At 36.6% G+C, this 17,948-nt stretch overlaps 1 long non-coding RNA gene across 1 annotated transcript; it reads right to left on the bottom strand.

The window, feature by feature from the left end:
* Positions 1 to 5,472: 5,472 nt before the first annotated feature.
* On the bottom strand, positions 5,473 to 17,545 carry LOC113112644 (uncharacterized). The gene is made up of 2 exons (XR_003293462.1): positions 17,000 to 17,545; positions 5,473 to 6,128 (listed from the first exon to the last, which is right to left on the bottom strand). It is a non-coding gene; the product is annotated as an uncharacterized LOC113112644 (long non-coding RNA).
* Between the last annotated feature and the right edge of the window lie 403 nt (positions 17,546 to 17,948).

The raw sequence follows: 17,948 nt of genomic DNA on the forward strand, positions 1-17,948 counted from the left end.
CTAATTAAAATAAAATAAAATTAATAAAATTATATATATATATATATATATATATATATATATATATATATATATATATATATGTGTGTGTGTGTGTGTGTGTGAAGATTATTATCTATAATCTAAACATGATTATAATATAGTATATATATATATATATATATATATATATATATATATATATATATATATATATATATATATATATATAAATGTTAAATGATTATAATTGTAATTTTTGGAAATTTAATACATTTTATGCCATTTCTTATTCATAATTAGTTAAATAATTATTTAACTGAGAAGCTGTGTTAATTTAGTTTGTTCAATAGCTCATTCTGCCTCAGTTGGTAAAGACTATGTTTTATTCCAGTGTGGTTCATGTGTGTTAAATGCAGTGTGGCCGTACTGATTGGGAGTGACAGAATGAGGAGGAGAGGCTTGTACACTGGGGGTCTGTGTTGTGAAACGGATACTCCCCTTGACTCACTCATCTAGCTTTTGTGTGTGTGTGTATCTCCCTTACTGAGCTGTTGTCTCATACAATTAGCAGCCTTAAACTTCATACCACAGCTCTCAATTAAACGTACAACATGCACTGTGCTGCTCAGAGCAGTGATACAGAAAAACAGGCATCAGCCACAGGTCAGGTGAGAATGGATCAGTCAGGGTGTTTAGATGAGGCCTACTGAATGACACAGAGACCTGCTGTCCACACGCCCCTTGAAAGTGATTTCCAAGCCGTCACTGTGTCTTTTTACTGATCAACATGAAATACTATCTTACTACATGATGAGCATTATATATTGCATACATTTTTTTTTTTTAATTGTAAATGCTTTTTTCTTGTGCAGGTAGGGCAGGGTGAATCAAAATCCTTGTCACCTTTTTATTGAAATATTTCAAAATATTTAGCACACCCACAGATATACCATGGTTTGCCGTGAATTAGGAGGGATTTACTAGAGAGATTTTGACTGAATACAAATGTGTCTTTGCCAAATCACACTACCGTTCAAAAGTTTGGGGTCAGTATGTTTTTGTTTTCTTGAAAGAGATTAATACGTCAATTCAGCAATTTGTATATGTTCAACTGATAAAAAGTGATAGGAAATACTTTTATAGTGTTGCATGGTATTTTGAATAAATGCTGTTCTTTTCATTCATCAAACAATCCTGAAAAATATGAAAAACAACTCATCATCTAATTTACTAAAACCTGAACATGGGATAAGCATTCATATTTCAGGTTATCAGGGGTTATTTGACATGGTTTATAAGCCCATACAATATACAGTAAGTTATCATGATTGAGGTCGCAGTTTTGGTTTGTGTCATATATCTAACGCAGATGGGTGTTTTTGTTTTTTTCTCACTGTTCTAGGGAATGTCCGTACTACAGTATTTGAATTTCATCCAGCTGACAAATAAGGGTGACTTCTTCTTTTCCATTCAGTCTCTCTTTCTATCTGTCATCTGCACTGGAACTCATTGTTTGAACTCTATAGACCTATTAAATGTACAGTAGCATACTAGAATGATTTCTGAAGGATCATGTAACACTGAATACTGGAGTTATAGCTGCTGAAAATGCAGCTTTGCCTTCACAGGACTGAATTACAATGAAACCGTGATATAAAACAGTTCTGAACAAATTAGTGTTTTTAATGTAACTAGCAGTTAGCCAAGAAAGAACCAGTCTCACTTTTCTGATAAATTTTTTTTATATATATATAGACACATGGTGTCAGATTCGAGGTGGGTTTGAATGGGTGTAACAGTTATGTATTTTTTACAAAAAGCTCAATTACTGTGCATGCTGTGATATATATACAGTAGAACAGTTTGTGATTTGTGTTCTCACTTTGATTCCCCATTGGGACAACTGTGATTTGAAACCCCAGATGTTGTTTGATGGAAACTTCTGTTTTCTGTAAAGAGGAAGTGCTGATGGGACTCATAGGAGTGCATCTAATGAAACTTTGTAAAATTTAGAATGTAAATTTGTAACATTCTAAATGTCTTACCATTATTTTTTAAATAAGTATTTTTAAAGATATATCTATACACACACGTATGTGTAATGGTGTTTATGCTGTACAAACAATATTTTCTATACACCAACCCTACACCTAAACCTACCCTCACAGAAAATTATTAGCATTTTTAGATTAAAAAATAAAAATAAAAATAAAACACCTTTAGTATGTTTTTAAAGCCTTTTCAATTACAGGGACACAAGAAGTGTCCTAATAAACCACCTTTATATTGTAATACCTGTTTAATACACATGTCATTATACACATTTGTGTCCTCATAAACCACTCAATGTATACCATTTTAAGTGGACCAGGATACTCACTCGACATGCTGTTAACAGACAGACAAAGTTATGACTGTATGAGGAAACTTACCAGTAGTCTATGTTCAAAATCGTATGGACAATTCCGATTGCCAGCAAATGGGAAGATTCTGATACCGTCTGCTGATTTTTTTCTTTAAGCAAGAGACAAGCAAGAATGAAAGAATACATGAAAAAGCTGTTTATTTGCTAAATAACAGACTGAACTGACCTTAAAAATAAATAAGTAATCTAGACATCAGAAATGAGAAGTGACCACTCCAATTTAATAACTGTCCAGACAAAAATGCTACATACATGTAGCACGAGCAGTTATATTTTTTTATTATTAAAATTAGAAGAATGTTAATGTCCTGTTTACAGATTTCGAAATATATCGTCATATTTTTGGGGTGAAGCCATATTTAGGCTATAGGCAAAGCAAGATAGCTACCTCATCATTGCGATTGGATTTTAAGCATACAGAAGACTAACAATTGCGCTGCAAATTATTGGCCCCAAAAAGTGTCGGGCCACCGGGAAAACGCCCTACATTGTATGCCAGATGGCCAATATATATATATATATATATATATATATATATATATATATATATATATATATATATATATATTTATGTGTGTGTGTGTGTGTGTGCGCGTGTGTGTATGTAACCTATGTGTGTGTGTTAGATTTGGAATCCCATTTCAATTGGTCTCAAACTTTTCTAGTCCATTGTATTTAATAGCAATTATTTGTTTGCATGTCTTTAAATGTAAATCGCAATGATAGCATCACAAAAAAGTTTTTAAATAAAAAAATTTATGAGGTTAAAATGTGATATAAGTGTTATTAAGGTCAAATTACATTAAGGTCAAATCAGGTATACAAGGTCAAATTAGCTGGGCTAGTTTCACACTTACTGTGCAGTATATGTATGATATTAAATATTATTCTGAACTTTGCTCTAGTCACTGCTTTTGTCACAGCTCAGAATTTTGTGCAGCTGATGTGTTATATGCTGCAACCTCTCTGACAACACTGAAATGTTTTAGTTCCTCGTGTGGTCGAGAGTGTAACATCCCCCGAAACTAAGTATTACTATGCTGACAGAAACTAAATACAGGGTTTCGACTGACTGTCGTCATGTTTTTGAGTTAACAAGTCAACATTTCACAGAGGAAGAATGCCAACCAAAAAAAGAGGCCACAGTAATAACAGAGTCAAACAGTCAGCTGCATATGGTTTATTAAACAAACAAGGAACAACACAGAACATTCCTCCTTATGTGTTTATTGTTTACAATGCATTGTTTACTATAATAATGTTTTTACTTTACACATAACATAGCTTCCCATTGCCGTTCCAGCTGTGGGGTCAGATTATTGTTCGAAACATTTGAAAGGAACTTGGTGTAAATTCAGTTGCTCTCTTGCAGTCAGATGAAAATAACTGTCATCAAGAGAAGAATTTGCTGAGTCAGTTCAAAGAGCAAAGCAAGAAGGGAAGATGCGACATTAATTATAAATTATGTCTTTGTTTTCATACTTCAGTTGTTTTGATTCCTCCAGTTGACAGGAAAAGCTTAATCAGAGGTTTTAACATTTCATGCTTTTTCTAAAAGATGGCTAGTTAACATTTTGTGTGTGTGTACTCTTTCCAAGCAAAGTATGAATTTTCTGAAGTTAGCCTGCCACCTAGTGGCCACATTTAAGAGATGCTTAAGCTATGACATCACCAAGCAAAAGGGGGTAAAGGTCATTGGAGTCGGAGAGAATGCGGAGTGGTTACCAAAACACAGTTAGGTGTGTGCACAAATATCTTTGAGAGCACTGGATGTTGTGCATATCTTTGTGGAGTTGGGTTTAGCTTTCATGAGAGCAGTCCTAACGAATTTGTCAAAGGAAGCAAGAGGAGAGACGCCCATCGGAAGGGTGCCTCTCTCTGTTCCTTAGCGGGTATAAATAGTCACTTCCTCTCAGGCAATTCCATCGGCAGCTCTGTCTGGGTGGGGGCGCTTGCAGTTGAACAGAGTTGTCCCACCCTGTGGGGTCAGAAAGCTTCAAAGAGACCTAGAATTCAGCCTGAACAGCTTAATGACAGGCCACTCACCCTCAGAGCCCTTCCAGAGCTCACAATGGAGTTCACTTCCTGTGTGCGTTACAAAGCTCTCGTATCCACTTCAAAATCTAGCCACAATGTCCAGGAAGTAGATGTCTTCTTATATCCTGAACGTTTTAACATACTTTACATAAGGTTTGCACACAATGACTATACATTAAAATTCTGTACATTTCTCTTCCTGTAATTACAGTTCAGCCTCTGTGGTGTGTAGATAATTTAATTCTAATTCACACTCATTAATTGGTGCCAATTCTTAATATCTGTATTTTGCATAACCTTCTGTTTCTGTACTTTTTTTTTGCATTGATTTTAAGTAACAGCAACACAAACAAGTGCACTTAATCAGTACCCTAAAGTTAGGTGATTGCTACCTACTCCAGGGATTATAGTTCCAGTGTATATTCCTGCAAAGTGGTCAGATGTAATTTCAGGTCTACTGTGACTCAAAAGATGAGAACATCTAGACGACTTTTTCAGAGTAAGCTTTTCCCCTTCATAGTGCAGCCATAGCGAGCGTGGCGTTCCTGAGCCAGAGAGCGCAAACATCCCACTCCCAGCCTCGGGCTGGGCTCCAGCTGAGAGTGTAGGATGTTTACACTCCCTGAAGCTCATATGGGTTCCCAAGACAGGCTGGGATGGAGGGCTGGCCATGGCTTAGATAGGAAAGAATTTCTTGACCCAAGAATACCTGAATATTGCATTACGATCAATGCAAATACAAGCAGAATGCTTAAGCAGGCTATTAATATTTTGAATTTAGTGTTTATTTTATTTTACGTTTATTTTAGTTAATAGTTTTTATATTATTTATAATTTTTTATACATTTTATAATTTTGAGTTTATATATTTAGATTTTTTTATGTGTTATATATATATATATATATGAACTACAATTAATTTTTGGACATTATACATTTTCCCATTTATGCCAATTTTTATTTTTACTTCAGTCATTTTAATTTTCTTTTTTTCTCGCTTTGATCCTCATTTGTAAGTCGCTTAATATAAAAATAAAAAGTTTACTAAATGAATAAACATTACATATAAATGGTTTCATTAACTATAATAGGTGATGATAATGGTGTGCAAATAAAATATAAACTGTTTTAAAAAGAGAACCACAAGTTGAATTTATAGAATATCAGAGGAAATTAGATCATTGCCAGTGGATGAAAGTACGTCACTGCTGTGCCTTTCAGGAATCTGGACATGCCAGTCATTAGTCTTTGAGATAATCTAACTGCTCTATTAATAGAGACTCATTTCTCACCATGCACACTACTGGCTGGTTCTGCTCTGATAGTAGAAGGACTGCTGGGAGAGTTTGTTTGTGTGAGTAAATAAAATGTGAAGAGACGATGTCCTAAGGGACAGAGGAGAGGCGGGGGCACTGGACGCTCCCACGGACCAGCGTCATCCGAGGAGCCTCTGCATCGCTCCTGGCCCTTGTCCAAGAACCCTAGACCACCATCCTGAAAGCGTCAACCCCTCCTCCCTACTGAGGATGTGGCCGCTCCCAGCCCCTGTGAACCAGCCTGAATGGGAGCTTTTTACATTCTTCAGTCCTCTTTCCTCTTATTGGACAAGAAGGCTCTCTTTCTGCTCCCTCTCTCTATGTCTTCACTGAATCTTCTGGGAAAAGTCATCAGACTTGGTGCCAGCCTATGGGCATAAAGAGGGGTGGAGGACAAGAAAAGAGTGATTGAGTTTACGAGGAAGGGGAATTGGGGGGACAGGGTGATTAAACTGGTGGGGCTGGAAAAAGACACAAGAATGATTTTTAAAAGGCTTAGTAAGTGCAGTCACACAAAGCTGAACTACTGCTACAGTACTGTGTTTCTCCATTTTTATTTCTTTAACAAGAAACCAAAGCATGAGTTTCCTTACAAAATGTTTAAATTCTACTAATCTACACAGTGACTGGCCTTGCATTAGACATGATTTGGATACAAAACCTAATGATGTTCTGCCATTTAAAAAATTGTAACTTACACTTAATGGAAAACGGTGCTCAATTTTTGAATCATTTTCGTGATTATTTTCAACTTTATAAATTAATTATCTGACAGTGTTATTTTACCAATCCTTGTGTTCTTGTCCAGTATTTTAATAGCAAATTTCAGAATATTTCGTATGCATTAAGATGTATAAAACACCAATTTACAGCTTATTCAACAATACAGCACAATTTATCATTAGCCCATATTTAAAGAAGAATTAGTTATAACTATACCATGTATAACTATAACATTCAATTAGCTTATTCCAGTAACATTTCTAACTAGCCAACTTAACACAATGTAAACTCTGTTGCCTGTTAACACAATAAATAAACAATAATGAGATCCGAATGTAATTTTAGAAATCCCTGCTTAATTCCATTTACTTTATTTTGCTTCATCACAGTGGGTGTCCCTGAGGACTGTCTCACCCCAGGACAGGGTGTGTGCAGGGTCAACCTAAGAGAGCTGTCCAGAGTGCTGAAACTGGGTGCTCATAAAATCTGTCAGTTATTGTAGATAAAGTGACAACCAACTAAAGCGAGAAACACTTGTTGAAATATGATCTTATTACAGAGAAATATCATAGACCTGTGAAATCATCTACTACATGCATTACATTTTGTTGTAGGAACCGGCTGAATTTCTAACCTTAAAGGTGTAGTAATTGTTTTTTCAGTGTTAAAATAATTATCCCAACATAATATGTAAAGATCACCCACACATATTAGCTAAAACAATAGTGTGAATTTCCTTTTCACAAATGACTACAGAGGCAGATTTTTATGAGGTTTCTTGCACAATACTACTTCATTACCTCTAACACTTTTACCGTAGTGCATGATTTATAAGCTAATAAATTCTGACATTTGCATCACAAGGCCCATATGTATGACTTTTCTGAAGTAGTTAACTTGCTAAAATGACATGACATTAATTTATTTTTTATTGTGTTTAGTTTTAATATTACTATCGGTTAGGTTTAGGGTAGGATCTGGTTTAGTGCCGGTGGTAGGTTATTTTCAAACCAGCTCCATATATACAACTTTTCTGAGATAGTAAACTTGCTACATGGCAGAGTGACTTTAGCTATTATGTTTAGATCACACTTTTACTTTTGTTAATAACAGTCAGTTTGAGAGTCGCGTTTAGTGTCGGTGGTACGTTATTTTAAAAGTGACAGAGCATGAATCTTTTAGCACCACTTACCAGACATTAATTGAACTGCTGCAATACATACAGTAACCAACCCATTAAAATGTTCATCTATTTTGTATAAAACTGGACATGCTTTTAGAGCCACTCACTGGATATTTCACTTTGAAAATGTTGCGAAATGTGCAAGAGGCCATGCAATATCATGTTGCAGAAATGTCACAAAAGACATATTTCCAAAGAGACTTTTTTTTTTTTTTTTTTTTTACATTTACAACACATTAACAGAAGAGTGTTGTCAGATCATTTGCAAACCTTGTAGTCTGCACATAAAAAATGGTCAAACAAATCTAAATATTTAAAAGTACATTTTATATTTTACTGTTAATCTATCAACTGGTTCGGTGATTGGACTTTGTAGGCTTGAAAGTTTTCACTTTGCTGACCCAAAGCTGTTCTTCAGGATCAGATTTTTGTGCTTTTCATCGCACGCCCCATGGGAGCCTTCATGTAAGAGGTGGGAAAAAGAAAGTCCTGTGCTCTCGGGATCTGTGTTACAAGCCTTTGAAACTCTGAGAAGTACTGTATGAGGAGAGGCAGCTCAGCTAATCTGGGTCTTAGTGCTCCACAGGTGTCCAGGTGGAATGTGTTTTATATGACTGAAAGTGTTAATCTGACACAAATGGCAACTCTTGGGACTCTAGGGACAATGTTCGTTCGTGGAGCACACCCTCAGACGGATTCATTCTCAAACCTCTGTTTGCTCTTGACGTGCCACAGAGGGATCCATTTCAGCACATCTCAGTTCACACTGCTACGCTATTTCAGCTGCTGTGGATCGAAAGCAGCATGGCTGAAACAGTCAGCTGTTCACTGTTTTGTATATATGATAAAAAATATAAATAAATAAATGCCAGAAGGTGTTAAAACCTTTTAGTTTAATATCAGATTTGGGTTGGGCTTACCTCACGTGACTTAAAGCATATATTGTTGTCCTCTTTGCAGTTTGAGTGCAAGAGTTTTTTATAAACTTTGTAACCCGTGATTAATTAACCTAAATGAATGCATCAAAAGCCAGATGTTCTTTACCAACATATCAAAATTAAACAGGCACGTGCACAGACAGAAATGCTTATGCATTTTTTAAACAGTACAAACTGTACAAAGTCAGAAGGGCAGCACAAAAATCAGTGGGTCACGATCGTGTTACACAACATGCATCAAGTCTGTTGATATAATTAAATATTAATACAGTGAGCCAAACACCTTGAAGTTATCAATTTAGCCACATTTAAGAGCCAGGACCATTATCAGAATGGCTGAATGTTCTGATCGTGTATTAGCTGAGATTCTGTAAACACCACAGTCTTCTGACGTTTGGGTGGTTTTTAGATTCAATAACATCAAAATCAATAAATAATAGGTTATTTTCTACCCTGACTTTGAGGCCACCTTGAGAAACGCTCGGTTTTTATGGGCATGCCGCGTTGAAGACTTGGAAGTAAACACCCACTGCTATGATTGAATAACAGTTTTGCATAGTAAACTAACTTTCCGTGTCTGTTTGACAAGCTATTTCCTTCAACAAATACATATGAAATACATATAAAAACTTATTTTTCTTTGTACGGATTGCCAAACAACTCTTTCAAATAAATATATTACAAATATAAATTAAAGAAATAAATCCCAGGGCAGTTGTATAAAAACCATTCCATTTCAAATCCCACAAATTGTTGGCCAAAGCTTATCGTTTACATATTGCTTTCTTGTTTTGTGCACAACATGCATCAGACAGATGGACTTTAGGTGGCCCATCAGCTTGCCGTATAAGAGTGGTACTAGAAGTAATTGGACCTAAACAATCTGAACTTTATAATCCAATGGTTTGCTCCAGTGGATGTATCCATGTTCTTCTAGCGCAGGTTTCTGGGTGAGAGTAATAGCAGTTGGCTGCTGCAAACATCCGACTGAAAGCTCCATCTCAAGCACCAGCTTCCAGTCAAGGATGTTTACAGTAGCCTGTACTGCCAGCTGACTTTTTACCCAATATGCAGACGATACGTAAACCTGACACTGTAACCCTAATATACTAAAAATTGTGCCATCGCTGACACAAAAACTTAACAAACATAACTAAAATCTTTGAGTTACTTGATGAGACTGCAGATGTGTCCATGGGAAGGGAGTTATTCCGGCTAGGTTTGGCCCACCTTGTGACACTATGAGGGCTGGTAACCATGACAGAAGAGACATGTCATATTTACACTGAAAACACTGGAAACTCAGCGGCTGTCATTTGTTTTGCCATGACTCTCCCACAAAAAAAAAAAAAATCTAATAAAGCTTCACAAGCAACGTATCTCTGCTGACTGCAAACGTCTCCTAAACACAAACAGCAGAGCAGCTTCCTGCCAACCCCCTCCAATCACAAAGCGTCTATCTCTGTTTACTCTTTAAACTAAGCTGTTAGGTCTCCTCCATTGCGAGGGCTGAGATGGCAGATTTCCTTAAGAGCTTCTCAACTCCCTTCAGCGCTAGACTTGAGACTGGAGCTCTGAGAGAAGTAACCCATGTAACCCCATTGTACATGGAATGCCAACTCAAAACTTAAAATGAATAAATCAGCATCGTTTTCTGTCATCAGTCGTACTTTCTTGTCAGTGTTTCCACTCAATTGGCTTCTAAAACTGGAAATGTGTGTGAGTGTTTACTTTGACAACGTGACAATAGGAGTTTTGGAGTGAGTCTCTTTTCTCTCTCTATCATGCATCTTCTTATCTCTGGAAGCAATCTATTGCTGCCGAAGGCCATATGCATTCAAAAACTGATTTTCAGTTAGGGAAATGGTTGTTTAAAATGTTTCTGAATTAACTAGATGTGCTGCATCATTCATTGACATTTACAAAATCTACTCAGCTGTTTCTGCGTCTTTTACTAAGTCTTTCCCTTTACTACTTAAGGTTATTAAAGCATTTCTTTATTTTATTTTAGTACCAAAAAATAATAATAAATAAATAAATAAACATTATGTAAAACAATGAGAACTATTAATTTCCGGACTTTTTCTAGCTCACTACGGTAATCAAATTGTAAAAACTGACACACTGACAATCTTTTGTACAAATCAGATTTTCTTGCTTCACAATTCAACTTCACACTCAAAATGTTAAACTACTACAAACTAATTTTAATAATATACATGCATATATGCATTTCAATATATAAATTTTTTACTGATTATATTTACCAGCAATCTGAAAAATGGCAAGATCTGGGGGCATAGAAAGATATTTTTTTTTTTTTTTGTTGTTTGGACACCAATTCTGTCTTAAGTGTATTTTCTGTCCAGTAAACAATTCTGGTTTAATAGACTATGACCAGACTATTTAAAGACCTTCCATTTTTCGAGCATCACATGTTCCCTGCCTACGTATTCAAATATGTATGTAAATTCTACTTGTTACATGCATCCCCATCCTATCAACACATCAGCAGTCAGTAGAATGTACTGTAAGACAAATAACAGGTTGCTAATGAGACGTGGCTCAGTGTGTGTGTGTGTGCGTGTGCGCTTAACAGTGTGTTGGGACTGTGTAAAGGGTCTGCTCTGCAGTGCACTGACTCCCAGCCTCCTATATCCCTCCCAGCTTTCAGGTCACAGTGGGAACAAAGCAAACTTTATCAGACCACTGCAATCCCACATTCCGCAGATTCTTAGCACTTGGCAACCGCATAGTGTGTAGTAAGGCAGAGACATAGGGAGAGGGAATTGGGGGAAGGGGTGGAGAGCAAGGAAAGAGAGCGAGACTAAAAGAAAAAAGGAAGGGATCTGGCTGTGAGTCCAAAGACACACAGCCTCCACCCAGACAAGGCCTCTGATCACATCAATTATTGGCAATGGTCTTGTTCACTGTGAGTTTACAGTTGCCATTAGCTTTGAGGCACTATTTTTTGATAGGGCACAAGTGACAGACTTGGTTTATTTTTGATGCATTACACTGATGGATTTTCATTGTATGGAAAAGATTACTGACATTCACAATGGCACTTTTCATACTGCACAAATGTTGGGTAGATGATGCATACTTTTCAGTTTAAAGCTAATGCTATGCAGAATGTGCAACACAGTTTTTGTACTGAGAGTACAATAAAGCAGATATTTGTCGAATAAGCCTGAATTCATTGGTCCTAATGTCTAAGTCCTTTTGTCTTTTGTGATCGTCCAGTTCTTTGTGAGACTGTGAAAATACCGCCTTTGTAAGCGTTATTCTCATTTCCCCTAGATCAAGGGCCTAATAGCATTCTTCCGTAATGCAGACTTAAACTGCATTTCTCACGGTGGCATATGCCCTGTGAGATAGATCCTCCTCTGACTTTAACAGTAACCACAACTTGTTACCTACTGAACACATCTACCAAATCAGAGGACACTAGCTATGCATTTGACTGATTTGTGAGAATGTTCTTCAACAAGTCTATACTACTAATAAATAAAAATATGTATGGATAACAACTACAGCAAATATATATATTTAAAAAAATGATCTTCTTTTACGTGTTGATTTTCCCAGTCTTGTGTTTCTTGATCTTTAAATGCAACAAAAGGTGTGATGCTCCTGAGACGTGAGAAAACACTTTTTTTTTGTACCCGTTTCACACAGAATCAGTTTTTCCATTCACTCACATTGCTTTAACTCTCTGTCTCCTTTTTTCCAGGAACCCAAAACCACCCGAAGCAGAATCAGATGAGCGAAGACCTCTCTGACCTTGCTGGAGGTCACACTCCTTTATGCTCGACGGGCAGTTAAACACGGTTCCCTGATTCTAGGCACGGACCTCACAGTAAGAAAACAAGTCATCTGTGTCACCAGAACACTGATTAACAGAAAACGCTAACTCTCAGAGGTCAGCAGGAACTCATGCCATCCTGACACTTACACTCTACCATGGCTGCTTTTGCAAAGCTGAATTAGAAACAAGAAAAGAAACATGAAATGAAGAGTGAATGTGACAAACTTACTTGCTTAATGTGTCAAATGCAGTAATGAAGGGTTTAATGAATAGGTCTTAACACGTTGTTCTCCACTTGATCACAACTACAATGCTAACACATGATGGGCACAAAATCAGCTGATTTTTATATCGTCTTTGCGCACCACTGAGGTTACAATTGATTGGCTGTTTCACTGATGCATAGAAAATAACTCAAAGTAATGTACTGTGGCACAGATGTGAAGAAAATAAAAAGGAACTGCTGGCCTGCTGCTTTGCTGTACAAAGACTAAAGGGCTGTTCACATCAAGGACAATAACTGTAATAATGACAATTATAGCTATAAACAGGGGTCCACATAAGTGTGCAACCAAAATAAAAAATGCTATGTGTAGTTATGTTCAGACTGCTCACTTGTGTTTTATTTTGTGTTAATCACAATATTTTATTGTCTAAACTATCTCATTTTAATTTTTCAGATAATGCTCTAAAGTGGGTAGCATCTTATCTTTTTAAACGATCACAAACTGTACGTATTGGCAGCTATCTTTCTGAACCTCTTCAGTTGTCCACTGGAGTGCCTCAAGGGTCTATATTGGGCCCCCTTTTGTTTTGCATGTATATTAATGACTTGCCAAGTGCGTGCCCAGAAGTGAGAGTTCAAATGTATGCAGATGACACTGTTTTATATATACATGGAACATCAAAAGCAGCAGTGGCAGCCAAACTTACGAAGGCTATGGTTAAAATTAGTGAATGGTTAAATCACTGTAGCCTGCAGTTAAATCTTTCCAAAACAGTTGGTATGTTTTTTAGTAAAACCACCAACTCTGCAGTTGATCCGGATATTTCTATTAATGGTGGAAAAATTCAAATTGTCTCAGAATTTTAATATCTTGGTATTATCATTGACTCCAAACTTAAGTTTAATTCTCAGATCTCAAATACTGTTAAGAGAATAAAATTTAATTTATCTAATTTCCGATATATTAGGAATTCAATGTCTACCCAAGCTGCCAAAATGTTTATGCACTCTATGATATTTTCGCATATGAATTATTGTTTGACTACTTGGTCTCAGGCCAACCATTCCGCCTTGCTCCCAATACAGACTTTATATAAACAAACGTTAAAATTTTTTGATAAGAAACCACGTCACTTTCATCACTGTAAGATTTTATTAAAATATAATCTGTTGAGTTGGGAAAACTTGGTTAAGTTTTCAAATGGCTGTTTAGCTTATAAAATTCTCAATGACCTGGCCCCACCTCCTCTTAGTGAGTTTCTGAGTTTAAGATCAGAAAACAGTCGTCTCACTAGAGGAACTTTTAGAAGGGACTGTGATATTAATTTCAGGAAAACTGCTTTTAGTCAGTCTGCCTTCTCGATTAAAGCTTCGAAAGAATGGAATGACATCCCAACGTCAGTTAGAGAAATAAATAGTTATAATGAATTTCGCTCTTCTTTTAAAACTTGGCTTTTTAGTATGCAAATTTGTCAACATTAATTTTTTTTTTTTTTTTTTCTGTGTTTCTTTTTCTTTTTTTTCCTGTTACTTTCGGAAACTGTAGGGTCTGTTATATTTGTTATATTCTGTTATGTTTGATTAAATTGTTGTATCTGCATTGTATTTTCAGGTTGCCTGTTGTACATCTGGCCTAGGACTTCAGATGAAAACTAGCCTCTTGGCTAACTCTGGCATATTTTGACTTGTCATGTTAATATGCATTGTCCTTGGAATAAAAGAAATTCTTGTGTAACCAACATTGTTGACAGCTGTTAATGCACAATCCCTGTTTAGATCGACTAACTGTAATACTGTATAAGATTTCCACTCAAACTGAAAGCATAAATCTAGGCTATGCAGTGCTGGTTTAAAAGAAAAATGCTAAACTGACATTTAATTCACTGATGTGCTTGTTCGGGGTAATATATAGTTCCTGTTAAAAATTATTGTATCGGGTGGAGTTTGCGTGAATATTGTGGGCGTGTCCCTAGGGCTTTCGCACCGGGGGAACCTTTTCATAGTACCAGAACTACTTGTGGAACTACCCACTTTTGGGCATTTTCGCACTGTAGGAACTAAGTGTGATTTTAGTACTTGACTGCCTTTTTTTGATAACCAAATTAGGTCCTACTCCGGAGCAGGGTCTAACCAGCACAACTGATTGATGGGCCAGATGGGTTCGAAAATGCCCTCACCCGCCATGACTTTAAACGGTGTGTAAAAATACTGTAAACATTGTGTCAACTTATTTTGCAATTATGATGAACAGTGATAGATGGACGGACGCTCAAGTGCAGGCACTTGTAGCAAATGTAGCACTGCCAGTTGTCATTGGAGATTCTTAGTCCTCCTTTCCGTTCTTTCAATTGCTTTATGTATATGTGGACATTCCATGTCCATTATTATGAAAACCATTAGACACAACAAAAACACAGCTCCGATCTCCATCCTCCTGTTGTTAACGTTGTTCTTTTTTAACGTTGTTGAACACCGTGCACAAATGACATGGCTGTTGACCAGTTTATGTCACTTCCTATTACACAGTTAGTGCGAATGCAACCCTTTAAATGGTACTGGGAAATAGTTTGCGCAAAATCGTCCCAGTATTTTAGTACTGTACATTTATTACTGGAACTAAAGCGGTGCGAAAGGCCCTCGAGACAAATCACAAATGAATGGAACTGGAAATATTTGTCCATGTTTGATGTTTGAATGTTAAGCATTAAAGCATTAACTGCAACAGCGTCAAAACTATTTGTATAATATGATAACTTGTCTGAGCTGTTTTGCCTGATTAATTACAGGCACACAGCAGAGCAAACAAGAAGCAAATAAACTGTTCTAACCCAGGCTAATATAGTTTTTTTTACTCTGATTTTTAGCGTTTTATAAATGTAATTTTTTTTAGCAGCCTACCTAGTTGTCATTGGTGGTAACTAGTACTGCAGTATAAAGGACACACCCACAATATGAAAAATTAATAAATATTTATATAAAATCCACCAGCTGGAACAGTTTTTCACAGGAACTGAATATTACACAACACTGGCAGCGCATATACTTTCTTTAAGTCATGGATGTGACAAATTGTAATTTTTCAACCGGCCGCTAGAGGTTAAAATGCCCAACTTTACAGCAGAAAAAACATGTTTACAGTCTGTTCTATACAGATGTATGCCCTCCATTTTCAATTACCTGGAAGTGACACATGCTTACACGATGCCAAGATGGCGGTAGCCGACTCTGCCCACTTTGAGCTTTAAAAAAAAAAAACGTTCTTTGGAAACCTACGGGTGATGTAACGGACACTACGTCCATGTTTTTATACAGTCTGTGGTAATAAGATGCCATGCCATATGTTCAGCTGACAAAAAAATCTTTCCAAAGTAACTTTCAGAAGACAAAATCTTTCGATTTTGATAAAAACTTTCCCTCACCTCACAGCATCTGCATAAAATCAAATACGGCATTTGCCCTGACTAAGGTGTATGGAAGCGGTTGATTTTACCTGAACAGATCAGCGGTTTTCTAAAGTCAGAGCGTCCATGTTTTCCCCCACTGATCTCTCCGAGTGGTTTTCTCTCAGTACTGAGCAGGAAATGGAAAATTGCTTGTGTTGCAGCTGACACAGAATAGTGTTCGCAGTTTGCGTTCAGTTGATATTTTCCAAAATGGCGCTACGGTGATGCGGAGAAGACAAATTGTTGAATAAAGTCTTTATTTTTTGTTTTCTTACCGTAGAAAAATGTATTCTTGTCGCTTCATAACGTTATGGTTGAACCACTGATGGCAGATGGACTATTCTGACAATGTCTTTAATACTTTTCTGGACCTTGACAGTATAATTTACCTGGCAGTCAATGGGACAGTCACAAGCCTCCTGGTTTTCATCCAAAATATCTTAAATTGTGTTCCAAAGAAGAACTAAGATTTTATTGGTTTGGGACGACATGGGGGTAAGTGATTAATGACAAAATTTCAATTTTGGGGTGGAGTAACCTTTTAATTGGCATATACATACATCCAAACTGGCCAATTATAATATTAATTATTTAGTACTGTATCTTAATTATTGTAACCCTTACAATCCGCCTGTAGTATAGTACATTAAAAGTGGTGAATTCTTGTGGCCTCTTGTTTACATGGAAAAATTACAATGCTGATATTCATCTCCTGCTCGTGTCATTTTGCTTAAGTATAAAACATAGATTAAGTTCATATATAGTATTTTACAGTTCAATTTTTTGTTTTCTCCACAAGGGAGCCATTTCCTGGACACAACTGAGCAGACTTGGACTGCCTCCTTTACTTTGCAGTTTTCTTTTTGAAATAAATCTACGATGCAAATTATTGATGCAGCATAAAGATAAACTCACCCAAGTTACAATCAGAATGTCTGTATTTCTAAGAAAGATCCGTCTGATGAACGTTCTTTTGGAGACTTCTTCGCAGATGTCCGTGACTTTTCTTCCAGCGCTGACAGCACAAATACTTTGAGAGAAAATATATAAATGTCCAAAAAGGATGTCATCTCCACTTAGACTGATCCTTGCCGTGTTCTGCGTCTTGAAAATAACTTTATCTTGTCTTTGACTTCACTAAAACTAAAGTTTTTGGTCAAAGCAAACAAGAGCAACGTTACGTTATTTGTATAAGCTGTTGGGAACCGCCACAAGTGCGTAATTACGTAATTATCTCACGCGACGCGACAAAAATAGAAAGCGCCCGTTATAATCAATTATTATTCTAACGGTTTGGTTTAAGTTTTGTAGCATCGCGTCGCTCTTTTGCAGTGTAAACACGATGTTAAGATTCTATAATAAAGCTTTGTAAGATGGCAAATGTAAGAATGGGGGCTGCTTGACTTCGCTGTCGTCCGAGCTCAAACTGTCACCGACTCCGGCCAATCTGTCACTCTTGACTTTTTCTATGCGGATTCCTGCGTTCAGGCCCGCCCCTTCTCTGTCATCTCTTTCGAGTACTGACCAATCAGCAGGCGAAGCGCTCGTCTCCATGATGGTGCCAGCGTATAAATTCACTGAATGACCCCCATGACCGCTGTGCTTTTATATTTGAATATTTTAAACAAATGTGTTGCATTACGATTAAATTAAAATAGGTTAATAAAACATCCTTTTCTTTGCATTTCCCCTCTGCTCTAGCTTGTTTCCTAGTCTAGCATTCTAATAAATAAACCTGACATTTTTTTACTAGGAATATTGTTGGCAAAGTTCCTCTATTGTAAGTCACTTTGGATAAAAGCATCTGTTAAATATATAAATGCAAAATATAGATTTAGAGTGCACTGCATCTGATTTCGTGCCA

This window comes from Carassius auratus, chromosome 13 (genome assembly GCF_003368295.1).
Source record: "Carassius auratus strain Wakin chromosome 13, ASM336829v1, whole genome shotgun sequence".
Taxonomy (NCBI): Eukaryota; Metazoa; Chordata; class Actinopteri; order Cypriniformes; family Cyprinidae; genus Carassius; species Carassius auratus.